The 13,768-nt window shown below is 46.9% G+C and overlaps 1 protein-coding gene and 2 pseudogenes across 3 annotated transcripts in view; all 3 read right to left on the bottom strand.

Moving 5' to 3' along the window:
* The window catches only part of HIC2 (HIC ZBTB transcriptional repressor 2), an 81,451-nt gene that overhangs the window by 17,660 nt on the left and 50,023 nt on the right, over positions 1–13,768 (bottom strand). The window lies entirely within an intron of this gene.
* On the bottom strand, positions 1,866–1,988 carry LOC136635022 (5S ribosomal RNA; annotated as a pseudogene).
* Positions 2,018–2,140, bottom strand: LOC136635008 (5S ribosomal RNA; annotated as a pseudogene).

A 13,768-nucleotide genomic window follows, 5' to 3' on the forward strand; every position in this document is an offset into this window, starting at 1 on the left:
CACTGTGGAAAACAGGACACTGGATTTGATGTGCCTTGGCCTAATCCAGCAGGGCTCTTCTTACATCCTTATAAAATCTCATACTCAAGAGTGCACTGCAATAAAAAAAATCGTCGTCATCATCATCATGATGAGCTGAATCATCTTGAAAGAGAGAAGCAAAACTGAAAAGGCAACATGAAAATCTCATTTTACTGATTAGATTGTCCTTGGATTATAAACCAAAGTGCACAAGTACCATTAAGCAGAGATGCAGTTCTAATCCACACCTGGAGGTCAAACTGTGACTTTCCATTCCAGAACTTTTCACACTAGTACCTCCCAAAATTCTGCACATCACCAATACATGGAACTTTGTGCACCTGAATTCTCCCCATTTGTTTCTCTTCAACAGAGAAACCCTGAACCAGGGGAACAAACCTTTAAACAAATGAATTTTGGTCTGGTTCTGGATCATCAGCAATTTGGTTTAGAGCTCTTCAGCTAGGTTCCGGTTCCAGTTCCAAGACTAACTTTTAAAGGAGGGTCACCTGCATCAGCCTGTATCAGCCAAGAAAACCAACCATCTTGCAGCTTCAAAAACATATTCATTTCATCACCTGCTTTCAGTTCACTGACATCTGTGGTCTGTGAAAGTTTACACTACAATGCATGAGCTCTGGTGGGCTATAGAGGCCCACGGAAAGCCCTGCTGCCACGGAAAGCCCTGTAAATTAAAGATTTTCTCAGTGATACATATTTAGTTTGCAAAAAACCCCAAGAAAATAGGAACACTAAATCACACAAGTGGGGACTGAATGACTGATTATGAAACCACTTCTCCTAAACTGGTTTCATGGAGCTTCTATGTTCAGGGTTTGGGTTCTGATCCCAGGACAATCTAAGGCTTGGGTTCAAGTTCTGTTCAACTTCCTGCCATAAACCCCCACCATAAACCCCCACCCCCCACTTGTGGGTTCATTCAGTGCAATTTACTAAGGCGGCAGAACTTGTTTGTTTTTAAACAACACACCAAACTCTGTGGGAATATTTATTTATGGGTATCGAAATGTATATGTCCCCGATTCGTGTTATTAGCTGCTTTCGTTACATTTTGATAAAAGATGGGATAGACGTATTGTGTTATAGGATGTGCCTTCGGATCCAGAAGACACCTAAAATCTTACCGTCATTTAAAGAGAAAGAAAGCCAGGCCCATAAAAAATACAATAAAATCTTCAATAAAAAAATTACAGGAAGCAAGACAATTGTACAAAGAGTAGCACAGACTCCATAAAACATGGCAAGCTCATAAAAAGTGCCTTAAAAGGGAGGTTTTACATCGCTTCCTGTAAGGGAACAATTTGGAGCCAAGGTGGATCTCCTTGGGCAAAATCTTCCACGGAAGCCCCATTGAGGCATTCATCTCTCTGTGGAGATGAATGCATGAGGGGCTTCTCCTGGACGTAATTTGTAGCTCCCACTTCCTCTTGACATGTGCACATTAGCCCTGCCCTCCCAGCAATCTCCACCCCACCTTCCCTGAAATTGCTGACGGCAGGTGGGGCACAACGCACATGCGTTGTGGAAAGGGGCATGGCTAATGACACATATTCCAAAAAAGCCCCTCTTGCATTTACCTCAATAGTAGGGACCTATGCCTGATCACAGTTATCTTCAGCGTTGCACCTCCTCTACGGTTGGCAACCTTCAGTCTGGAAAGACTATGGTAGAAGCCTACAGCTTCCGGTATTCCCAGGCGGTCTCCCATACAAGTACTAACCAGGCCTGACCCTGCTTAGCTTCCGAGATCAGACAAGATCAGGAGATAGTGTTCAGTATAGGGAGATGGCTGGCAACCTTCATTCTCGAAAGACTATGGTAGAAGCCTACAGCACCCGGTATTCCCAGGCGGTCTCCCATCCAAGTACTAACCAGGCCTGACCCTGCTTAGCTTCCGAGATCAGACAAGATCAGGAGATAGTGTTCAGTATAGGGAGATGGTTGGCAACCTTCAGTCTCGAAAGACTATGGTATCAGCCTACAGCACCCGGTATTCCCAGGCGGTCTCCCATCCAAGTACTAACCAGGTCTGACCCTGCTTAGCTTCCGAGATCAGACAAGATCGGGAGATAGTGTTCAGTATAGGGAGATGGTTGGCAACCTTCAGTCTCGAAAGACTATGGTAGAAGCCTACAGCAACCGGTATTCCCAGGCGGTCTCCCATCCAAGTACTAACCAGGCCTGACCCCGCTTAGCTTCCGAGATCAGACAAGATCGGGCATGTTACTTGCATCTCTTTACTATGGAACTTCCAAATTCTGGTACAGTCTACCTTTGAACATCAGTGGCCCTTGACCACCCTTGGACATCAGTTGCAACTAAACAAATGGTCAAAAAGCGGTTTTGATTTTTGTCTCCTGTGTGGGCTTCCCAGAATTGTCTAGGAAAAAACAGGAAGCAACCTTTGACCTGATCCTGAGGGGGTCTTGTACTTACACCAACGTTCATTCTGAAACCCAAGGAGGGAAATGAGATTATCTGAAGAGGAACCTTGGGTTCACTTATAAGATCACCAAAGCAACACAATATTCAAGACACTGACAGCCTGTGGGTCTTATTTCAAAACATAATCACTGCTCAACTCAAAACTCTCAGAAAAGTCGGAGAGCAGCATTTAAGGAAGGGTGGCAGTTTCTGGTTTGGTGGAAACCACCCTGAAGGTTGCAATTCATTTAAACAGGTTGTGACATTTCATGGAGTTCATTTAAAAACACACACAGACAAACCAGGAATGCAGGTCTTTGATAATCCCCTGGTAACATGCAGTGATACTGACTCTCAAGAAAAGCGACAGTGCAAGCCATCAAAACGTCCACTGCAATTCAATGCATGCCTACTTGGAAGTAAGTCCACTGATTTCAACAGGGTTAATCCCAAGCAAGCATGAACAGAATTGCCACCTTGGGCACTTTAAACAGCTCCCCACGGCTACTGGTTCCATCTGGTCACACTCAAGTTGTCTCAGTGGCTCCCCCCCCCCAATTGGGGGTGGGTGGGTTTCTGCTAAGCCCCATGCAAGTGGGGCAAGCCAAAAAAAAGGCGGTAGTCATTTCAGTGTCTTCCTGATCCAAGTCAACAGGTGCGGTTGACAAAGTAACAAGACTAGGGGGCAGAATCCCAAGACGTGAGGGTGGATTGTCCTAGCTCATTTTGCAGAGGGGAGAGGAGTATCATGTCTGAATGCTGAGTGCAGCTTCTGATAGCCATACAAGAGTTGCCACTATGGCGCTTTAAGAGTTAGCCACTTTGAGGTGCAATTTTTGGGTGGAGACACAGAGCAGAAGTAAAAGTATCCCCTACAGCCACACTGCATCCCCCATTGAAACTGCAGACAGAATTCAAAAGCAAAAGGCCTGAGTTAGCAGGAAAAAGTAACTGCTCTCTGAACTGGTAGAGTCTAGTCAACAAACTCAGGGCTCTACCACTTCATTCTGCTGTGTTTGCAACACAAACCACTTATCGATATCGTTTTGCTGAAAAGCAGAACTACAAGTTGTTATCCATGAGGGATCAGTTCCCAGACCCCCACAGTTAACCAGAGGATAATGGAATCTGTGGGTGGGGGCCATCTGAGGACCTCTACAACCAGAAGGCACTTCCAGTAGCATCGGGGAGGGCAGATGAGGCCTTCAAGCGTGGGTCTGGTACCCACACCGAGTTAGATCCACATGTGCAGAACCCAAAGATAAAGAGACCCCCACTTATAACAAGAAAAATTCCACTTAACACTTGAGTGTGCAAAACTCTTCAGATAACTATTCAAGTCATCAAAAACCCTACAAAGTCAGTATTATCCCCACACTGCAGACAGAGAAGACTGAGGCTTGGAGGGTGGCCTAAGGCCACTGAACGAGTCCATAGCGAGATCAAAACCAGAGGAGTCTGAAAACGCAGCTCAGTCTCTTAACCCTCACTGCGTTCTATCCTTTTTAAAATACCAGTTACGAGATGCTCCATCAGCGACACATGGGCAAGACATGGCATTTAGTTTCTATGAAGGTATTTTAAAGTGGACTTTCTGGTGTGTTGTTTTTTATTACGTTCCAAGAAGCCAGCAAACACTGGTTATGCTGCTTACAGCAATTCATTAGTTACTCCATTTGCAACCCTTAAAAAAAAATAATTAAATTACACAAGGATTTACAGATGCCTATCCAGTGCAAGCTGGACGTGTCTGAGAAGCACTGGAATTCTTGAGAACCAAAACGTGTCCAAGAACTGGTCAAAAGGAAGACTTCCCCCCCCCTTTCAACAGCGCCAAAAAATGCAAGGAAATTATTTTGGGTGCCAAGTGGGCAGATAAATGGCTGCCTGCAGGCAGTTGGAAACATTACAGAAATGGAAGCGGCTTTTAGCAAGATGTGATGGGAAGACCAACTGCTGATAAAGCCACCTCTCCAATTGGGATGGCATCAGAGCCAGCTAATTTAAACACACCCTACACCTTTAAAAAATTACCTAATATCTACTTCTAAAAAGTGGGCTATGGGCTATTCTTCACTCATCTGTTGCCTAAGAGAACCCAGTTTGCCTCATGGATGGGCCGGCCTTTGCTTCATTACTTACGTCTTTCAAATCCTTTCTCAAAATACACCTTGAGACACACCACCTCTGTCTCTTTTCCCTTCTCCAACCAAGCTAAATACAGGCAACTCAAACCTTAGCAGGCTCTTCCTCCACCCCTTTTCCTCTCCACTCCTGTCCAGTTGCCTTGTGCTGATACCAAGTTTGCAAGCTCATTGGGGCAGGGGCTTTTCACTCCATTGACGGTGCTAAAGAAATTTTAAAAAGGATTTACAAAGCCAGTCTCGAGTCATGTACACAGCAATTTAAAACCGCAAGTTCAGGTGTGAGGCACCTATCCAGTTTTATTGAAAAAACAGCAAGGGGGAAGGGGGTCGTCTCTTCACTGACATATTCAACACTGTTGCCAAGCTAAACAGGCCCGATAAACTGGTTTTGCTTGCCACAGGGCAAGACATGGCATTTAGTTTCTATGAAGGTATTTTAAAGTGGACTTTCTGGTGTGTGTGTTTTTTTTTTTTAAGTTCCAAGAAGCCAGCAAACACTGGTTATGCTGCTTACAGTAATTCATTAGTTACTCCATTTGCAACCCTTAAAAAAAAATAATTAAATTACACAAGGATTTACAGATGCCTGAGAAAGTACTGAGAAAGTGTCAATTCGGGGGAGGGGGGAGCAAACAGAACCTGCTACAGATCTCTGCTATATTTGGGTGGGGTGAGAAAGGAGAAAAGGCACTATTCTTAAAAAAAAAAATGCAAGGTTGTAAGAATACACAAGTGGGGGCATGCTGGGGCTGGATTCAAGGCACTAGAAAAATTTTTTTTTTTTAAACCCCTAAATAGCGCATGAGTTGTAAACTCCATAAAAAGGTCTCAGTTTTCCGCTTTGAAGAGTCCACAACTTCACCCTTGCGCATTAATTTTCAAGCAAACCAGTGCAAAAATAAAGCTAAAAGTCACTGTTGGGAAAAATGATGCATTTGGGTAGCGTTTGACTGAGGTATTGTGACATCGCCCTACAACAACCCTGGGTAAGGCAAGTTTTATTCTTCCCATATTGCAGGCAGGGAACACTGAGGCCAAGAAGGAGTGGCTTGACTTTGGCCACCTGGGTGGTTCACACGGGAAAGGCAAGATTCAAACCGGGGCAGTTGCAGTGTGCGGCCTGGGCTCTGCACCACTACGACTACCACCAGCTCTCTGTGGCGACTCGGTTAAAGTCTCATTTAACCAGATCATAAAAGCAGCTCTGTTGAACGGATCTCACAATGCCCACCTTTGGCCAGTGTTCTGCTTCATACCGCGCCTCCCAAAAAAACGCAGAAGCCGGGGTAGAGGACAAGAATCCTACCCTGCAGGTGCCCCTTCCCAAAGTGGCACCAGAGGTCAGCGAGATGCCCACAGACGATACAGCCAGCCAGATGAACCTCACACTGCACAATGGCAGTACTGAATATGATGGTGGTGGTGGGGGCAGTGTGGGACTCTGCCCCCAGCCACTACACTTCTGTGGTTATCTATTGCACCAACACAATCCATTTGCACATTCCTTGATTTGCACATTCCTTGACTTGCATGCATCACTTCCCTCTGCTGAGATGAGAATCAATGGCTGCAGACTTCAATGTGTGCAGCTCTTCCTCCTCCCCCACCCGGCCTCCACCATCTGTTAATAAGCAGGCAGAGCTTCACAGAGCTGCAAGGAAGCCCCCTCCTGCCCTACATACCTGGTAAAGCCCAGGGGAAGAGCAGGGAGCTGGGTCCCGTTAGGGAGAAGGGCGGGATAAAAATAAAGTTTTATTATTATTATTATTATTATTATTATTATTATTATTATTATTATTATTACCCACTGGGTGCTGAAAGCCAGTGGGCAGAACAGAGATCTCCAGCCATCACAATGGTCTGCAAGCCCCTGCTGTTTTAGCTGGACACAAAGTCTTATGCCTGAACTACTCATTGGTAACTACTCACAAGCACATGAAGACTTTTGAACTGAGGAGGAAGAGTGGCCTTTCTTTTCTGCCCAAAAAAGAATTCTGAGCCACTTAAAAACTTGCACTCTCTCTTCCAGAGGAAACTTGGTTCAAAGAAAGCCTCTTCTCAGCCCTCCTGAACTTCACATCCTCCAGAAATTAATTTCTTTCACACTGACATTTCCTAGAAACAGACAACACTTTCTGTACTCAAGGAGTCAACAAAACTTCATCCACAGGTCTTCCCGGAAACATCCGGGCTTTCTTTAGAATCGAGGTTATTGAGGCAGAGGTTGCCATACACAGAAGTTAACCAAGACTGACCACTCCAAGTTCTCGACCTTCTCCTATCCGCACAAAGCTGGGGAACATGAAGGTTTCTGCCACCTTCTTTATGGGTTAGATTTTCAGTTCTGCAGAGGGCCCAACGCCCAACTAGTCAGACCAACTCCTGAACCCCCAAGGGGGATGAACCCCACCACGGCATCCTGAGAAATATTTTTGCTGATTTTAACGTAAGAACATAACCTGTGGGGTGGCCAAGTGCGCCTGCCAGAACACACACAGCATGTGAGTAAAATGAAGAAAACCCACTGCATGGATGAACCCAAACGAATCCCCTTTTCCTTAGGCATTTAACAGCCTTAACCAACAGCTGTGTCCCTTTAAATACACCAAGAGGCACATTTGCGTCCATTTTAAGGATTAGGTTAGTGCCATGGCATACCAGCTGTAGCTGCCCCCACAGAGGTATCTGGTAACGGTCCTCAAAAGGCAAGTTATTTTTCAAAGCTTACAGCACCCCTTGGCCTATGACCTCAGAATGCCTCCAGCAAAAGAACATTTGTGCTCCACAAGTGTGCAAGAATGTGCAGTGTGCTCTCCCTTCCTCTAACACACACACACACACACACATGCTCCAAAAGGGAGCAAATGTTCAGCCTGGCACACAGATGCCACGGAGGCAAGCAGGAGGATGTGAAAAAGGAAGCAAGAGCTGCATTACACAACATCAGTGCGCCATGCTCTACCAGAGTTCATCCGGGCAGAAAGATCAGCAGCTGTAAACTCTCAAGCTCTCAGGTGCCAAAAACCCTGCTTTGGATGGCGTCCTTCCTCCCCTTCCCCCTTCCGCAAAGAAGGAAATGCTGATTGGAATGGATAACCCAGGGGACACACTACATGAAGTCTCTAGGACAAAGGGGGTGGGTGTGCATGCATATTTTTGGCTCTGCGCAAAGCCTCTTTGGACGCAACAGTGGGGCGCAATGTGAGAAGGAAGCGTTTCCGAGGACGGTTGCCAAAGTTAATATTTTTGAACAGAAAATGGCAAATGAAGAATATTACTGATAAACTGGTCTCAGTATGCTGAAGGCTGCATGTTTTCATGCTACCCAGAACTCTGAGGCTGTCTATCTGGGACTATCTTTCCTTCCCTCCCCTGTGTCAATATCCTGACTGTAAGCCCCTCAGGGCAGAGACCTGCCCTACCAATCTACGTAAAGAGCCATATGCATTCGAACAGAGTTTGTTTAAACAATGTTCACGCCACGTTTCTCCAAAATAGACTCAAGGCAACGTACAAAGAGTGATCCTTGTATTCTGGTGTCACCCCCTTGCATCTGGCATTCGGAGGTCGCCTACTTCTAAAACTAGGAGGTTGCACATACTCATCACGGCTTGTAACCTGTGATGGATTTTTCTTCCAGATGCCTGATCTCGTCTGATCTCAGAAGCTAAGCAGGGTCAGGCCTGGTGAGTACTTGGATGGGAGACCACCTGGGAATACTGGGTGCTGTAGGCTTCTACCATAGTCTTTCGAGACTGAAGGTTGCCAACCATCTCCCTATACTGAATACTATCTCCAGATCTCGTCTGATTTCGGAAGTTAAGCAGGGTCAGGCCTGGTTAGTACTTGGATGGGAGACCGCCTGGGAACACTGGGTGCTGTAGGCTTATACCATAGTCTTTCGAGACTGAAGGTTGCCAACAAACGATTTATCTGTCCCTTTTAAAGGCCTCTAGGCCAGGCACCATCACCACTTCCTGTGGCAAGAAGTTCCATAGATTAATTACATGAACACATGGAGAAAACATACGTTCAAAAGGAGATCAGAAAATGCTTGTGGGAACAAGAAGATTATGCCCAAATGCAACAAGCAATGAGGGCAGCAACTGTGATTCAAGCGGCAGCAAGTTCCACAGGGTGGAGCCACCATGGAGAAGGTGTTCTCACATGCAATCTCAGATGGCAGTGGGAGGCACAGGAGAGCCTTCCTGGAAGATCTAAAGCGACATAGACCGGTGGAGGGTGGCTATTGTGCTACCTGGGCCCTGAGTCACTTAGCCTCAATGGCAAGTATCAGCCCACTGACCCACAACGGCAGTGTGACAGAAGCATAACAACTAGCGCAGGTGAATTTTGTACTCTTGGAGTTTCCAAAGGATCTCTCCAAGGGCAGCCTCACGTAACGTGATTTGCAGTAATCCCATCAAGAGGTAACTAAGGCCTGGCTAAACTTGGCAATGTCGCATCCTTAATCTCACAAACGTATCAAACTTGTAGGTAGCTCTGTGGGTACATTAGGAAACAAACAAAACAATCCAAAAGCAAAAGAAGGGCAGGAGGATCAGCTGAAAAGATCTCAAAGCTCTTAAGATTTTCCAGAATCCCTTTTCAGGCTAGATCAGCAATTTTCAGCCTCTTTGATCTCTCGGCACACTGAGAAGGCACTAAAATGTTCAGGGCTCATCACCAGTTTTTGGGCAATTGACAAGGCACAGCACATTGCTGGTGGGGAGGGGTCACATCCCCAGTGGCCCTACTAATACAGAACAGAACAAATGACTAATAAAATTACCCTCCCCCAAACACCAAAGTGCCGTGGCACACCAGCTGAAAATCACTGGGCGAGATCTTTTGCACAACTAAAGTGGGAGGGAACATGGGAGTGTCAGGAGCCCTGAAACAGAGCCTTGCACTAGGCTCCCTCTGGCACCCCTGCTACTCACTCCCTGACGGCTTTTTGGGTGCTTTCACTGCTACCGGTGCTGGCAGATCATGGGGTGAGCAAGGAAGGCCTTGCTATTAGGAGAATATTACTTACCAACCTTAAAAGGCTGTTGTAAGAACCGCAGCAAAATAAAGCCCGTGAAGCACTTTGCGCGCACTTGAAAAGCGTCATAAGAAAATGTTAAGTAATCACCAACATGTACGATTCTCATTCCTTTCCTCCATGGTATTCAGAGTTACTCCCTTACCAACTCTCAGAACTGAAGAGGAGGGGGATTCTACATCAGCCATGTCCTCCTCCAAGGCAGACCACTCTGTTGGAGCCTTTCTGGACCTCCAGCTGTCAAGGTCCTCCTCAGTCTTCCACACCCGACTCCTTAAAGGCAGCACAGCACAGCACACCTACATATCAGGGGTACATGGCCTCTTGTGAGATGCATTCCTCCGCATCGGTTGAGGTGGGAAAGCACTGTCCTGGTCATCATAGCCACCCAGGAGCTGCTCCATTCTCTTTCTCCCCCCATGACCCCCCAGAGCCAGAAAGGGGCTCCACCTGGGGGCCTATCCGTCCACAATCAAGGGCGGTGCAAAGTCTTGCAGTGAGGAATCCGCAACAAGGAAGAGACAAAACTCTCACCCACCATTCTATGATCATCCTCTAATCCAAGCCAGACGCCAAGAATTAGGTGGCAATCCCATGCATGGCTTTCCTGAGAGTAAATCCTTTTGAATACAATGGGACTTGTGTCTGAGAAAACATGCCTAGGATTGCATTTAGAGGAAGAAAAACCGCCCAAGTGAGAATCCACTGCCCTATTTCATGTAACTAACCACTAGACTTCACTGGATCCTGGCTCACTTTTCCAAGGAACATGACTTTTCCACGCCACACTGAGTGGGGAGGAAGATGACACCATTTTTCACCCATTCCATGTAAGTAAATCACAACTGAGAGAGACCGTCCCCTCCTGCCTTCTCTTCCCTCAGCCAACAGGGTCGGAAAGAGGTTATGGGAAAATATGAAACATGTGTTCCTTGGATAGAAAGATGCAACACATGCGCGCTGCGGGAAGCATACAGGAAGGCACTCATGGGAAGGATCGCACAGCCACCCCAAAAGAGTTTCCATGGAAACGGGCCTCAAATAACATTTCACTTATGCATTTCACATCTGCTGTCATCACCTGGGTTGCTGGCCTTGACATCCACTATGGCTTTTTGAAAAAGGGTTCTTTCCTCTCTCTCTGGCTGCAAAAGCTTTTTCTGCAGAAGAGGTAGAACAAAAAGCATCCCAAGAGTTTGACCCTAGTGCAACTCACATTGACAGCACTGACCTGAGCTCCTCATTTCCAAGTTCCCCCCAAATTTTTATGCAATGACCTCAACAATCAGAACTAGATTCATGAATCCGAATCATAGCAGCCCATGTCGCAGTTTTGTGGTCTTCTATTTCCTTTTGTGTCGTCGCTCACGAGAGGCCGATGGTGATCTTGCAGCTGCACGGGTGCTACCGAGTGAGAAAACAAGGAGTCTGGTGGCACCTTCAATGCCAACAAATTTATGTCAGCATCAGCCTCCATGGGCTACAGACTGCTTCATCAGAGTCCCAGATGCAGGAGGCAAAGGTCTGCATCTCTCTCACATGCACACACGGCCAGTGGTTCCCAAACTGTGCACGGCGGCACCCAAAGGCACCATGGTAAACTCACAGGGGTGCCGTTGGACACCTCAGCAGCCTCTTCTTCCCGACTCTCCTGGGTGCTGCCATCTGGAACTGTGTGATATCTTACAAAGAATTGTGTGAGATCTTGCGCAATCCAAGATGGCAGAGCACAAGAGAGCCAGAAAGAAGAGGCCGCTGGGAAAGAAGGGCACCATGACCATGGTACATTTGGGAACCACTACACATGGCTACAGAGCAGGGACCTCTAAACTTTCTCGACCAAGGGTCACATCAAATATCTGGCACAGCGCTGAGGGCCGGGGGAAAAAAATTAAATATACAATTTAAATAAATACATTAAAGATTACCAAAGCACACACTTAAATGGACCCCCACTCCCCTACCCCACAAGTACAACTCTGGTTGTGTTTGGTCAACTGGGCCAGATATTCTCAGGGGATCAGAGGCTGGCAGCGGGCCGGATAGAAGCTCACTGTGGGCTGCATCTGGCCCCCAGACCGGGGTTTGGAGACCCCTGCTATAGAGAGAGAGAGAAAAAAAGAGATGAACCTGAAACCAGGACTGTCAGATGACAGGAACTGAAAGTGACCTAACCTAGTGACAAAACTTAAGTACACAGGATAAGCCTGTTGACAGTCTTATTGTTGGCAGTCAGAAAGTTCAAGAAACAGGACAAAAGTTTCTAGACTTTTCTCAGCGCGTGGTCGGTCTGTGGAACTCCTTGCCACAGGATGTGGTGCTGGCGTCTAGCCTAGATGCCTTTAAAAGGGGATTGGACGAGTTTCTGGAGGAAAAATCCATTATGGGGTACAAGCCATGATGTGTATGCGCAACCTCCTGATTTTAGGAATGGGTTATGTCAGAATGCCAGATGTAGGGGAGGGCACCAGGATGAGGTCTCTTGTTATCTGGTGTGCTCCCTGGGGCATTTGGTGGGCCGCTGTGAGATACAGGAAGCTGGACTAGATGGGCCTATGGCCTGATCCAGTGGGGCTGTTCTTATGTTCTTATGACTGGCAAGAAAACTTTAGGAGGCAAAGTCAGCCTCATCAAGAGGACAAAAATGTTTCAAACACACACACAACAAAAACAACAGCTTTGGGGCAGCTTTAATACCTACTAATTGATTGAAGGGGACACAGGCTGCTTTGGAAGAGACGCAGGAAGTTGGATTCTGTCACAACTGCAAAGGGTGCGTACATGCTGGATAAGTGACACTTATCCACATGCTGGATAAGTGACATTTCAATGGCTAAGATGAAGGCACAAGCCTTCTCCAGAAAGAGTTAAAAAAACTCTGGCATTTGGACAGGAACCTATTCAGAGCTTGCGCTTGCAAAATCTTACACGTGTCACTCATCTAGAACTGGCCACCTGAGTCTCACCAAGGATCAAGCTTGGTGTGAGTGATGGGAAAAAGTAGAACAGAGTAGCAGCCAAATGCTGAAGACAATGCAATACCCCACCTTTTTATCATACTGATGTCCATTGTCAACCATAGGCAGCTTCGTTCTGCTGAGTCAGATCGTTGGCTGCTTGACTCAGCACTGTCAACACTGATGGGCATCAGCCCTTTTTTTTCCCTGAGCTACACAGAGCTGCTGCTAAGGACTAAGCCTTGGACCTTTTGCATGCAGAGCACCCAACAACCCAAGACGCTTCCAGCAAGCCCACATGGAGGGTATGAAACACAACGGTCCTCTCCCCCTCCTCCCTGAAGCAACACTGAGCATGGAGGGTCTATTGAGCAACCATGGCTAACAGCCACTGATTGTGCATTGATGCCCCACCTTTTAGATCAGGCCGAACCCAAGGCAGCGCATAAAACACACGCGGAAGGCAATGAAAAGATGCAATAAAATCAAAACAAATCCAGATGAAAAGGATTACACCCACCACCACCACCAAATGGGGGAAGAGCAGTAGGAAGACCCACAAGTCCTTGGAGCAACACCCCCCCCCCCATCAACTCACCTGTGGTGCTACATCTCAGGCCATGATACAACCTGGGGCAATTCTGAGACAGGCACGAACTACATCCCTTGGTCACCAGCTGCTCTAAAATATTTGTTACTCTTGTGGTGGGTGTATGTGTCAGGCTTCCTTGACTGAGCATCAGCACTAAATTCCTGGTCATTGTCAGCAACCAGAGTTGCACACCGACTCCCTTCAAGACAGGGGTGCAGCATACACTCCACTGCACATAAGTACGTAGAAATATCTATAAAGTCCCCACCCCTGTGCTGAGGAAATGGTACCCAAACGGAACCAAGAAGGTAGACCTTTTGGGCCAGTTAATAAACCTCCAGAGGCCACAGGAGTTGAGAAGGTTCACAAACAAAACCCTCAAAGGCATCAAGAAAGCCTCAAAACACATTGCTTCCAAGGGAGTTTAAGGCAGGGCTGGCCCAAGACCTCCTGACGCCTTTGACGACATGCCAAATGCTGCCCCCCCTTAACCGATGATGTGCCGGCCTCTGTTCCTCCCACTCAGCACTGTCTTCCCCACCCCTCAACTCTGCCCCCC

The sequence above is a fragment of the Tiliqua scincoides genome, chromosome 14, assembly GCF_035046505.1.
Source record: "Tiliqua scincoides isolate rTilSci1 chromosome 14, rTilSci1.hap2, whole genome shotgun sequence".
NCBI classification, from domain to species: Eukaryota; Metazoa; Chordata; class Lepidosauria; order Squamata; family Scincidae; genus Tiliqua; species Tiliqua scincoides.